Here is an 8,437-nt window from a genome sequence, read left to right on the forward strand (position 1 = left end):
ACCACTCAGAACGAGTTCCTACCCTCCAACCGCTACGAGAGCAGAAGGCGCGATCATCAATGGTATGTCAGGGACTGACACACCGGCTTCACGCTCAGGTAGTAACCCCATTCCACATCATCGTGGTTGGGTATTCTGCGAAGTTCGGTGAGCGAACTCGCTAATCATACTATAGAAATGATCCTATGAAGTATGATCTTGATCGGTGAGTTTACGTTTCCCTTCTTATACTAATGATGATCTGATATCAAACTGGGAGCTAAAACCTAAATACTCCCAAATCTCACCTATCACAGTATACCTCCGTCATTTTAGGGTGATAAGGAGAGTGCTGCGTCGCCCACCCCGACTTTCAGAATTTGAGATATTTATTTTCATAATAATGCTTTGAGTATTCATACCCTTACCCCCCTTAGACAAAATTGAAACGATGCACCTGATCTATTGTCATCACTAGAAATAAAAGTCATTGTATAATTTGAGCAGTTTCTTTCTTTTCTGTATTTTGGTATGCCCGTGATAATTCTTAAATGTTTGTTTTGATAAGAGATTTGTGAGACAACGCGAGGCATATCCCTACCCTTCAACAGCATTTTTCAACGTATCAGTGAAAAATAAATTGTTCCCCTGTTAAAGTGATTTAAATGTGGATTAACTAAAAGAGGATGGTTTATAACTATTTTAGCTTTACACTCGGTAATTGTTTTTGTTAGTGTGAAGTTTGAAAGTGAAATGTTGGTCAGGATCCCCAAGGATTTGGCGTCATCAAAATAATCAATGTTTTCATAATATCGTTGTATGGGACTGGGATGGGGAGTAAAGTTACTTTTATGTCAGTGAAATAATTAAAAAATATACAGGGTGATTATAATTAAAGTTCCACTTTCAAAACGCTGTAAAAATAAAACCACCGGTCAGAATGACCTCAAATTTCAACGGAATATTATCGAAGAAGGGGGAAAACGTATGGCAAAAGAAAAATAGTTGGAATTTTTAGCAATAGATGGCGCTGCAAGTGTCAATATGTAAATCAAAGCACCTGTCATGCGCTCGACAGCTGAAAGCTGTTTTGTTCAGTGCTCCGTTTCCAAACTTTGCAGAGCTGAAATCATGCATTACGCAACACATTCTAAACGTGACCCCGGAAACACTTCAATCAGTCGTGGAACATGCTGTTTCTCGATTTCAACTTGTTACAGAAAACGGGGTACATTATATTGAACATCTTTTGCGCCAGTCTCACGAAAAAACAGATTTGATTTTTACTGATGCTTCTTATGCGGTTTTCGGCCTCAGGACAATTAAAAACCAATTTTTGCTATCCAATGTGATATGACGTTTCCGTGCTGGATGGGCTTACTTAACTAACAGTCACACCAATATCCTCATGCACGCTGGAGTAGTACGGTGTTTTAACGTATAGTTTACACCTTAGGTAATATTTTATGATTTATTTGTAATTTTAGTCGACCACTATTAAATTATGATGCTTACAGCGCCATCTGTTGCTAAAAATTCCAACTATTTATTTTTCTTCTGACATTAAGTTCCCCCCTTCTTCGATAATATTCCGTTGAAGTTTGACGTCATTCTGACCAGTGGTTTTATTTTTACAGCGTTTTGAAAGTGGAACTTTAATTATAATCACCCTGTAGATAAATAACACAGCCAAGAGATGTTGTTCCATAAATGAGATTTTTAATAATAATTTTCGGTAAGTATAAGAAACTTAGCTTCAATTTATTAAATGCATCTCCTTCTTTACACATCCGTGGGTGATACGGTGTAAAATTTCATAGTAGTTTGATTTTGGTTACCTCTCCGCTGTACAGGAAATACGTTATTTTTAATGATGAATCCAGTCCAGAGTCCGAAATCTCCAATCATAATAATGAGCTACTTATTTAACAGCATCATATCATAATTTGCATTGATGGCAATAGAAATTTCCTACGTAACTTTGCCATTCGTTAGGATTTACTTACTCACAAAGTTCTTGACGTTTAATAAAGTCTGAAAAGATCTCGGTATTTGTTAGGAAAATGAAACAATGCTGTTCACACACACAAATAAGAAATATTTAAGCTTCAATTTGAGAATACAATATTCGAGGGTAATTTTTAGAACTCGTAATAGGTTTAACGTTTTTGATTAGCAAAACAAGTAGTTACAAATTTCTGAAAATGATACGTGTGTTATATTCGGTTTCAATCAGAAGTATTTTTGAAGGGAAGCTCCTCCTGGAAGACACGCAACCAGTTTATTCTGAGATGAGAAGTAATATATAAACGTTTTCGCCAGTGCCTCAAGCATACTCCACGCTGAGCGTCCGACCTGGTCGGACGTGTTTTTCCTTCGTCTCGATGCCACGGCAACCAGCGCGGAAGATTGCGAACCGTCGCTCCGGGGATTACAGCGTAGAGGCCCTTGTCAGGGCCGGCGGAGTTAACTCCGTCATCGAAACTGTCCCCCGGGAGGCGGCCGCACATCAACCCATTTCTCCATCTCTTTCAACTATTTCAACGACCTCCACTAGGAGCGACTCATCCGGACGCAGGACCATGTCTACAAAATCCTTTAATGCTGTCTTAGAAAAATATGACTTTGACCCCATGGAAACTTTATCAAAAATTGAATCTTCCTCCGACGAACCATCCCTCAAAGGAATTTCAAATTATCTACAGGCCATCAGGACCGACCTCTTCAGATCAGCCAAGTCCACCGACTGGACAGCAGCCGACCTTCAAGTACAGAAAGACATCATGGCTCTCTCTGACAACGTCGAAAACAAGATCGCAACTCTCTTCAACGACAGCAGCGACGACGATATGGAGATCAACCAAGCGATTGATGACGTTCCCGAGACCCCCCATCACAGGCCCGAGGTGCAAGTCAACATTCCCACCAAAAACAAGTTTAACGTCTTAGCTTCCGAAGAACCCCCCCAGAAAAGCCAGGATCCTAGTACGGCAGCAGATGACACTGCCAAACCTAGTGCAGCTAGACGTCGCTCACCACCTCCCATAATCGTGGCGGATGCTCCCTCCCCATCCAAGCTCCTGGCTGAATTTGCTGACATCTGCGCTGGAAAGGTCCAAGGAAAACTTTCTGGTTCTGACCTTCAAGTTTTCCTCAGCATAGAAGAAGATGTTGAGATCATCGAACGCTACCTGTTGGACCACAACCTCCAATTCCACAGCCGCCTTCTCCCGAAACAACGACCACTCAAGGTAGTCATCCGTGGCCTCCCCCTTGACTACTCGACTGAGGACATAAGTTCCACTCTCAAGGAACAAGGTTACGACCCCATTAAAGTCATCCAAATGCGGACCGGGCCTGAAAAGAAACTCATTCCCCTCTTCATCGTGCTCCTCCAGAAATCGGACAATGCTGATGAAATTTTCAACCTACACGACATTGGCTTCCTGAAAATCCGAATAGAAAAACTTCGCCCCAAAAGCACCACCATACAATGCTACAAGTGCCAGCGTTATGGACATACTGCCGCCAAATGCTATCGTGCTCCCAGATGTCTTAAGTGTGCTCGGGACCATCGCTCGTTTGAGTGTACGAAAACAAAGGATACCCCAGCCTGCTGCGCTCTATGTGGCGGCGAACACACTGCCAATGCACCAGTCTGTCCTGCTCGTCCCAAGCCTCGCCAGCCAAAACCACCCAGAATGTTCCCGAATGCATCCGGCAACGCCTGGACTCGCCCCCTCATCAAGCCGACAACCACTCCTCTGGACTTCATCCCACGACCCGTTGCTCTTCAACAGTCAACATCCTCTGCAAAGCCAGACACCAGTCAAATTCTGACTATGCTCGCACAGGCGCTCTCACAAATGCAGGCCCAGCAGCAACAGCTCCAAGCCGTCATCGCCGGACTCGTCGCCCTAACGAGCCCATAGGCTTTCTTCTCCCCCCCCCTTCTCTTCCCTTCTAGGTATGCTTTTGCATATTTTGGCTACTCTCATCACCCTACTTGACTCGAGGTAAATAGGCTCTGCCTAGGCCTTGTGAAACATTCAATGACAATGACAATGACAAGCATACTTACCTGGCACTGGGGATGCCTTGATCAACGAGGAGGCTCCCTCGAGCAGAGGCCCTTCATTGCACTTCGGAGGGTTGACGCTCGCCACATCCGCAAATTGCGGTTGCTTGGGGTGCGTAATTTTTGGTAGCTGGGACTGCGTTCGCGCTGTCCCTCATAATTTGAAGAATAATCGCTATGACGAATGCTGCACGAGAATTTAGAGTGACATTAATTGATACAGGAAAAATCAAAAGGCAGTAAATCGATAGGCCGGTTGTGCCATCAGAGATTGTAAATTCGTAATAATATGGGATCATACTGACGAGTCTAACAAACGCCTTTTCTGGAATAGTCTCGATTCACATGCGATTTATCACTAGAAAGCAATAGCTGAATAGTGGCGAAGAACCGGCCACCTTGTTGTTGGGGCCCTGCCATGGCCATACCAATCGGGCCCAACGAATGTGTTTGCCTTCTCGATTGCAACTTGCTTTCATATCCCTCCATCGGAGGGTTCCAAAAATTAGTTTAACCTCATTTAAGTTGTTCCCCTCCGCGGTAATCTTTAGTAAAAGGCGAAAGATTAGCACGAGGTTTAAAGGGAAACCAGAGCATGAACGGGTTCATTCGTTCGTTCATTTTATGTTTCACAAGGCCTAGGCAGAGCCTATTTACCTCGAGTCAAGCAGTGGCGGATCCAGCTGATTGTTTTGGGAGGGGCTATCCGAAATTTTTGAACAAACTCCCCAGGACCGAATTTAGCTCCATGCCGCCCCTAGGCAAATTTGAAATCTGTCGTCCCCTCCCCCCCCCCAAAAAAAGAAGCAAAATATCCTTGACTACAAAAAAACGTAAAAAAGTGTTCCCCAGGTTCAAACTGTCACAGTTATGAAGAAATGATGGCGTTTCACATTCTGAGGCGCCCCGATGAAATGATCACAGTGATCTCCAGAAAATTTTTTTATTCGGCAAATTTTGCTGACGATTCAGCAAACACCATGATTGAAAAACATTTGACTTTCAGAAGATGTGTGAAAGTAATCATTATTAAATTACAAGAAAAACTTGTCTCTTCTGTGGAAAATGAAAGAATGCTAATATTTTACTTTCAAGAATAACAATTTAATTCAAAAAATGTGCATTATAATAGCAAATTTCCCGCCGCTAAAAAGTTTGCCGCCCTAGGCGGCTGCCTACTCTGCCTCTTGGAAGATGGGGCTCTGATAACTCCCCGGAAATTTTATTAAAATGAAGTTTTAAAAACTCAATTTTCGGGGTATCGAGACATTCGGTGAGGGGGTGGATTTAGGTATCTCCCTCGAAAATGTTTCAAAATTTAAATTTCCGAGTAGTTTTTGAAAATTAGGAAACTAAAAACGCATTTTGTCTTTTTTTGATGATGTACGGAGAAAGGACATGTTTTTTGCGCTGGCCCCAAAATACTTTTTGAAAATAACGCTTAGAAACCAAAATATTCTATCATTATACATTGAGAAGTTAAAATAGGAGGGGTGCTCTTCTAACTCTCCAGCTGTCCAGCCTAAAAATGCACCTTTAGGTAATGTTTGCTTACATTAAAGGAAGTGTGAAGGTGCTTAGAATCCTTCCTTCCTGGAAATATTTTGCCTTTGAGGCTCTAAAAATTCGATTTTCAATTATATTTATATATATTTTATAAAGGGATGGAAGATTCGTGAGCTCCTCTAAAAACCTCCTTTTAAAGCTATCATCACGATATAAACTAGGGAGGGAGGGGATCCTATCAAAACTCGTTTGTAATTGAAGTCCCAAAAAAATTCATTTAAGTTGCTTTTAAGCAAGTTAAGTGATAAGTGATGGATAAGCTAGTTTCAGCTGACATTATTTCCCACATAAAAACTTAAAATGCAATTTTTTGCTACATATCAAGGCATTTGTGAAAGGGCATGGGAAATGGGGGTTCTCCTCCTATTTCGAAATTAAAGTCGTAAAAACGAAAATTTAGGCGCTCTTTGGTCTTGTGAACAATAGGTATACTCTGAGAACGGCAGCATTTACAGATCGTTGAAGTGTCTGTAGTTGGAATCAAGAAATGATGTAAAAGATGGAGAAAAATTTTGGAAACATAAGTTTTGTTTTGAGGATAGGGATATAAGTTATCTCCCAATTTAGGTCTATACTTCTTTTTCAGTAAAATACATGTGTTAAATTTTGTTATCTTCTCATAATATTTTTTTTTCTTTTTTTTTCTCCTTAAAAAAATTCATACAACCACAAGGCTTTGGGAGGGGCCATGGCCCCCCTCTAGATCCGCCCCTAGATCTCTCCCGTGCAGCAAGAAAACGCCTGGACCAAGAGGAACCCGACGGCAGCTCCAAGGGCTACCACCGACTTCCTACCACGACCAGTTGCCCTCCAGCAGCTCTCCGATTTAAGCAACGTGATGAACTACTCGCACAGGTCCTTGCTCAACTACAGGCCCAGCAACAGCAAATAGATGCCCTCATAAGCGGCCTCGCAGCCCTAGCGAGGCCATAAGCTTTCATCTCCTCCCCCTCCCTTTCTTTTTCCGTTGGTCGGCCTAATGGCTAGATGGCTCCTTCCTACAAATTCCACGAAGTCAGGTAAATGGGGGTTATCCCCCAGTCCTGCCCCCAAAATTTATTGAGATGAGATGAGAGCTTCCTCCCCCCCATTTCCCCCCCGTAGGTTTCCCCCCCCCTAGCCTCATGGCTAGATGGTTCTTTCCTACCAACTTCCACCATGTCAGGTAAATGGGACTTAGTACCAGTCCTGATCAAAATCTAATGAGATGAGATTTCGTGGGGGCTTCTTCAGGGGTCAGAACAGAGAACTTGTTTGTTGTGGGAATGTTCGCTTGGACTTCGGGCTTGGTCTCAGGAAACGGTGAAACATCATCATTGGATTGATTTAAGTCCATATCGTCTTCGCTGCTGTCAGGATAGAGACTTCCGATTTTTGCAGCGACGTTGTCAGAGAGTGCCATAATTTCCTTCTGTACTTGAAGGTCGTCTAGTGTCCAGTCATTGGGCTTAGATGATCTGAAGAGGTCAGTTGTGATGGCTTGGAGGTATTTTGAAATTCCGATAAAGGTTGGTCGATCAGAGTATAGTGCCTAGAAAGAGTAGTGTGCCGATCGACGGGGAAAAAGTGAGGTCAGATCTGAGGAAAACCCAGATGGCGCTGCGCTCGAGGAGTAACGTTATGCTCCTCAATCAGACTCGTTTTAAATCAGCGATTGCATGCTCATTTCGCAGTTTAAAAGCCCCATTTCTTGGATTGAACTTATTTCTGCGCAAAAGACGAATTCTGTAATAAGTGCTATTTGTTACATGGGTGTTCAATTATTTTTTGAAGAACATAAAATTACCTTATGCTAATTTATCTTCAATGAAAATAATAGACTATAAGGGGCCATTCATTAAATACGTAAGGGTGCCGAGGGGGAAGGGGGGTTGGAAAAGCCTCTACGTACCTTTGGGGGGGGGGGGGGTCAAACTCATTCTTACGTAATATTTTCCAAGTCGGTATTTCACATTAGAAATTGCGCGGTCAACAAGTGATTTGGCAGAGATTATGCTCCATTTGCGTATGGAAGGTATGAAACGTGTTAGGATAAGATGTTTTTTTTATTTGTTTTACAAAGAATGAATAATGTAAAATATAATAAAGGAATCGCATTATGGATGGCATGTTTTATTTTTAATTAATATCACATCAAAAAAAAAAATTGTCTAGAGAACCTGACAGCAAACGGTTTTGTTGTCGATAATTATCAAAGTAGAAGTGTTTTTGAATCAGACGTTATCATTGTCAAAAAAAAAGTATTTATGTATTTTTATCTTTTATCTCAGATGTAAAATAGCGAAAGAAATGTATCCTTAAAAACTAAAAACAAATGGGGAACCTCCTTGTCCCTCTCCTTTGTCTAACATTGCTAATGATAGCTTTAAAATGTTCTTTTAAAAGGAAGCGCAGCTTCTGAATCTCCCTACCCTTAATCAGGAAACAACATGACAGTGTTACAATTAAAAAATCTAAATAATTAGCGATCAAAAGAACATTGTGATACATGTTTTTGGACGCAAAAAATATTTTCCCGTTGTCGATATAGGAGATTTTAAAGCCTATGGGAATTTTAAGAAAAGCGAGTCTCGTTGTTCCAAATTTAGCGAGTTTCGATGAGGACAGACATATCTTTCTCACGCTCTGTAGATATGGATGTCCTGCCACATGCAGACGAGGAAATCGTCTGTGAGAAATTGGTACCTTCAATCCCTCGCCAAGTGTTTAAATTTGCCACTTTTCTTAAAATTTCGGGAGACAAATATCTTTTATCTCGATAACGGGGGACGATAACAAAAATAATTATCAATTTCGTACAGGATTTTAAAAGGC

The 8,437-nt window shown here is 41.7% G+C and overlaps 3 non-coding genes across 3 annotated transcripts; 1 reads left to right on the forward strand and 2 right to left on the reverse strand.

The window, feature by feature from the left end:
- On the reverse strand, positions 1 to 200 carry LOC129228785 (small nucleolar RNA U3). The gene has a single exon (XR_008580973.1). It is a non-coding gene; the product is annotated as a small nucleolar RNA U3 (small nucleolar RNA).
- A 3,852-nt stretch (positions 201 to 4,052) lies between these two features.
- LOC129228756 (U1 spliceosomal RNA) lies at positions 4,053 to 4,213 on the forward strand. The gene has a single exon (XR_008580950.1). It is a non-coding gene; the product is annotated as a U1 spliceosomal RNA (small nuclear RNA).
- Positions 4,214 to 4,537: 324 nt separating this feature from the next.
- LOC129228826 (U5 spliceosomal RNA) lies at positions 4,538 to 4,654 on the reverse strand. The gene has a single exon (XR_008581009.1). It is a non-coding gene; the product is annotated as a U5 spliceosomal RNA (small nuclear RNA).
- Positions 4,655 to 8,437: the final 3,783 nt, after the last annotated feature.

The sequence above is a fragment of the Uloborus diversus genome, chromosome 8 (assembly GCF_026930045.1).
Source record: "Uloborus diversus isolate 005 chromosome 8, Udiv.v.3.1, whole genome shotgun sequence".
NCBI classification, from domain to species: Eukaryota; Metazoa; Arthropoda; class Arachnida; order Araneae; family Uloboridae; genus Uloborus; species Uloborus diversus.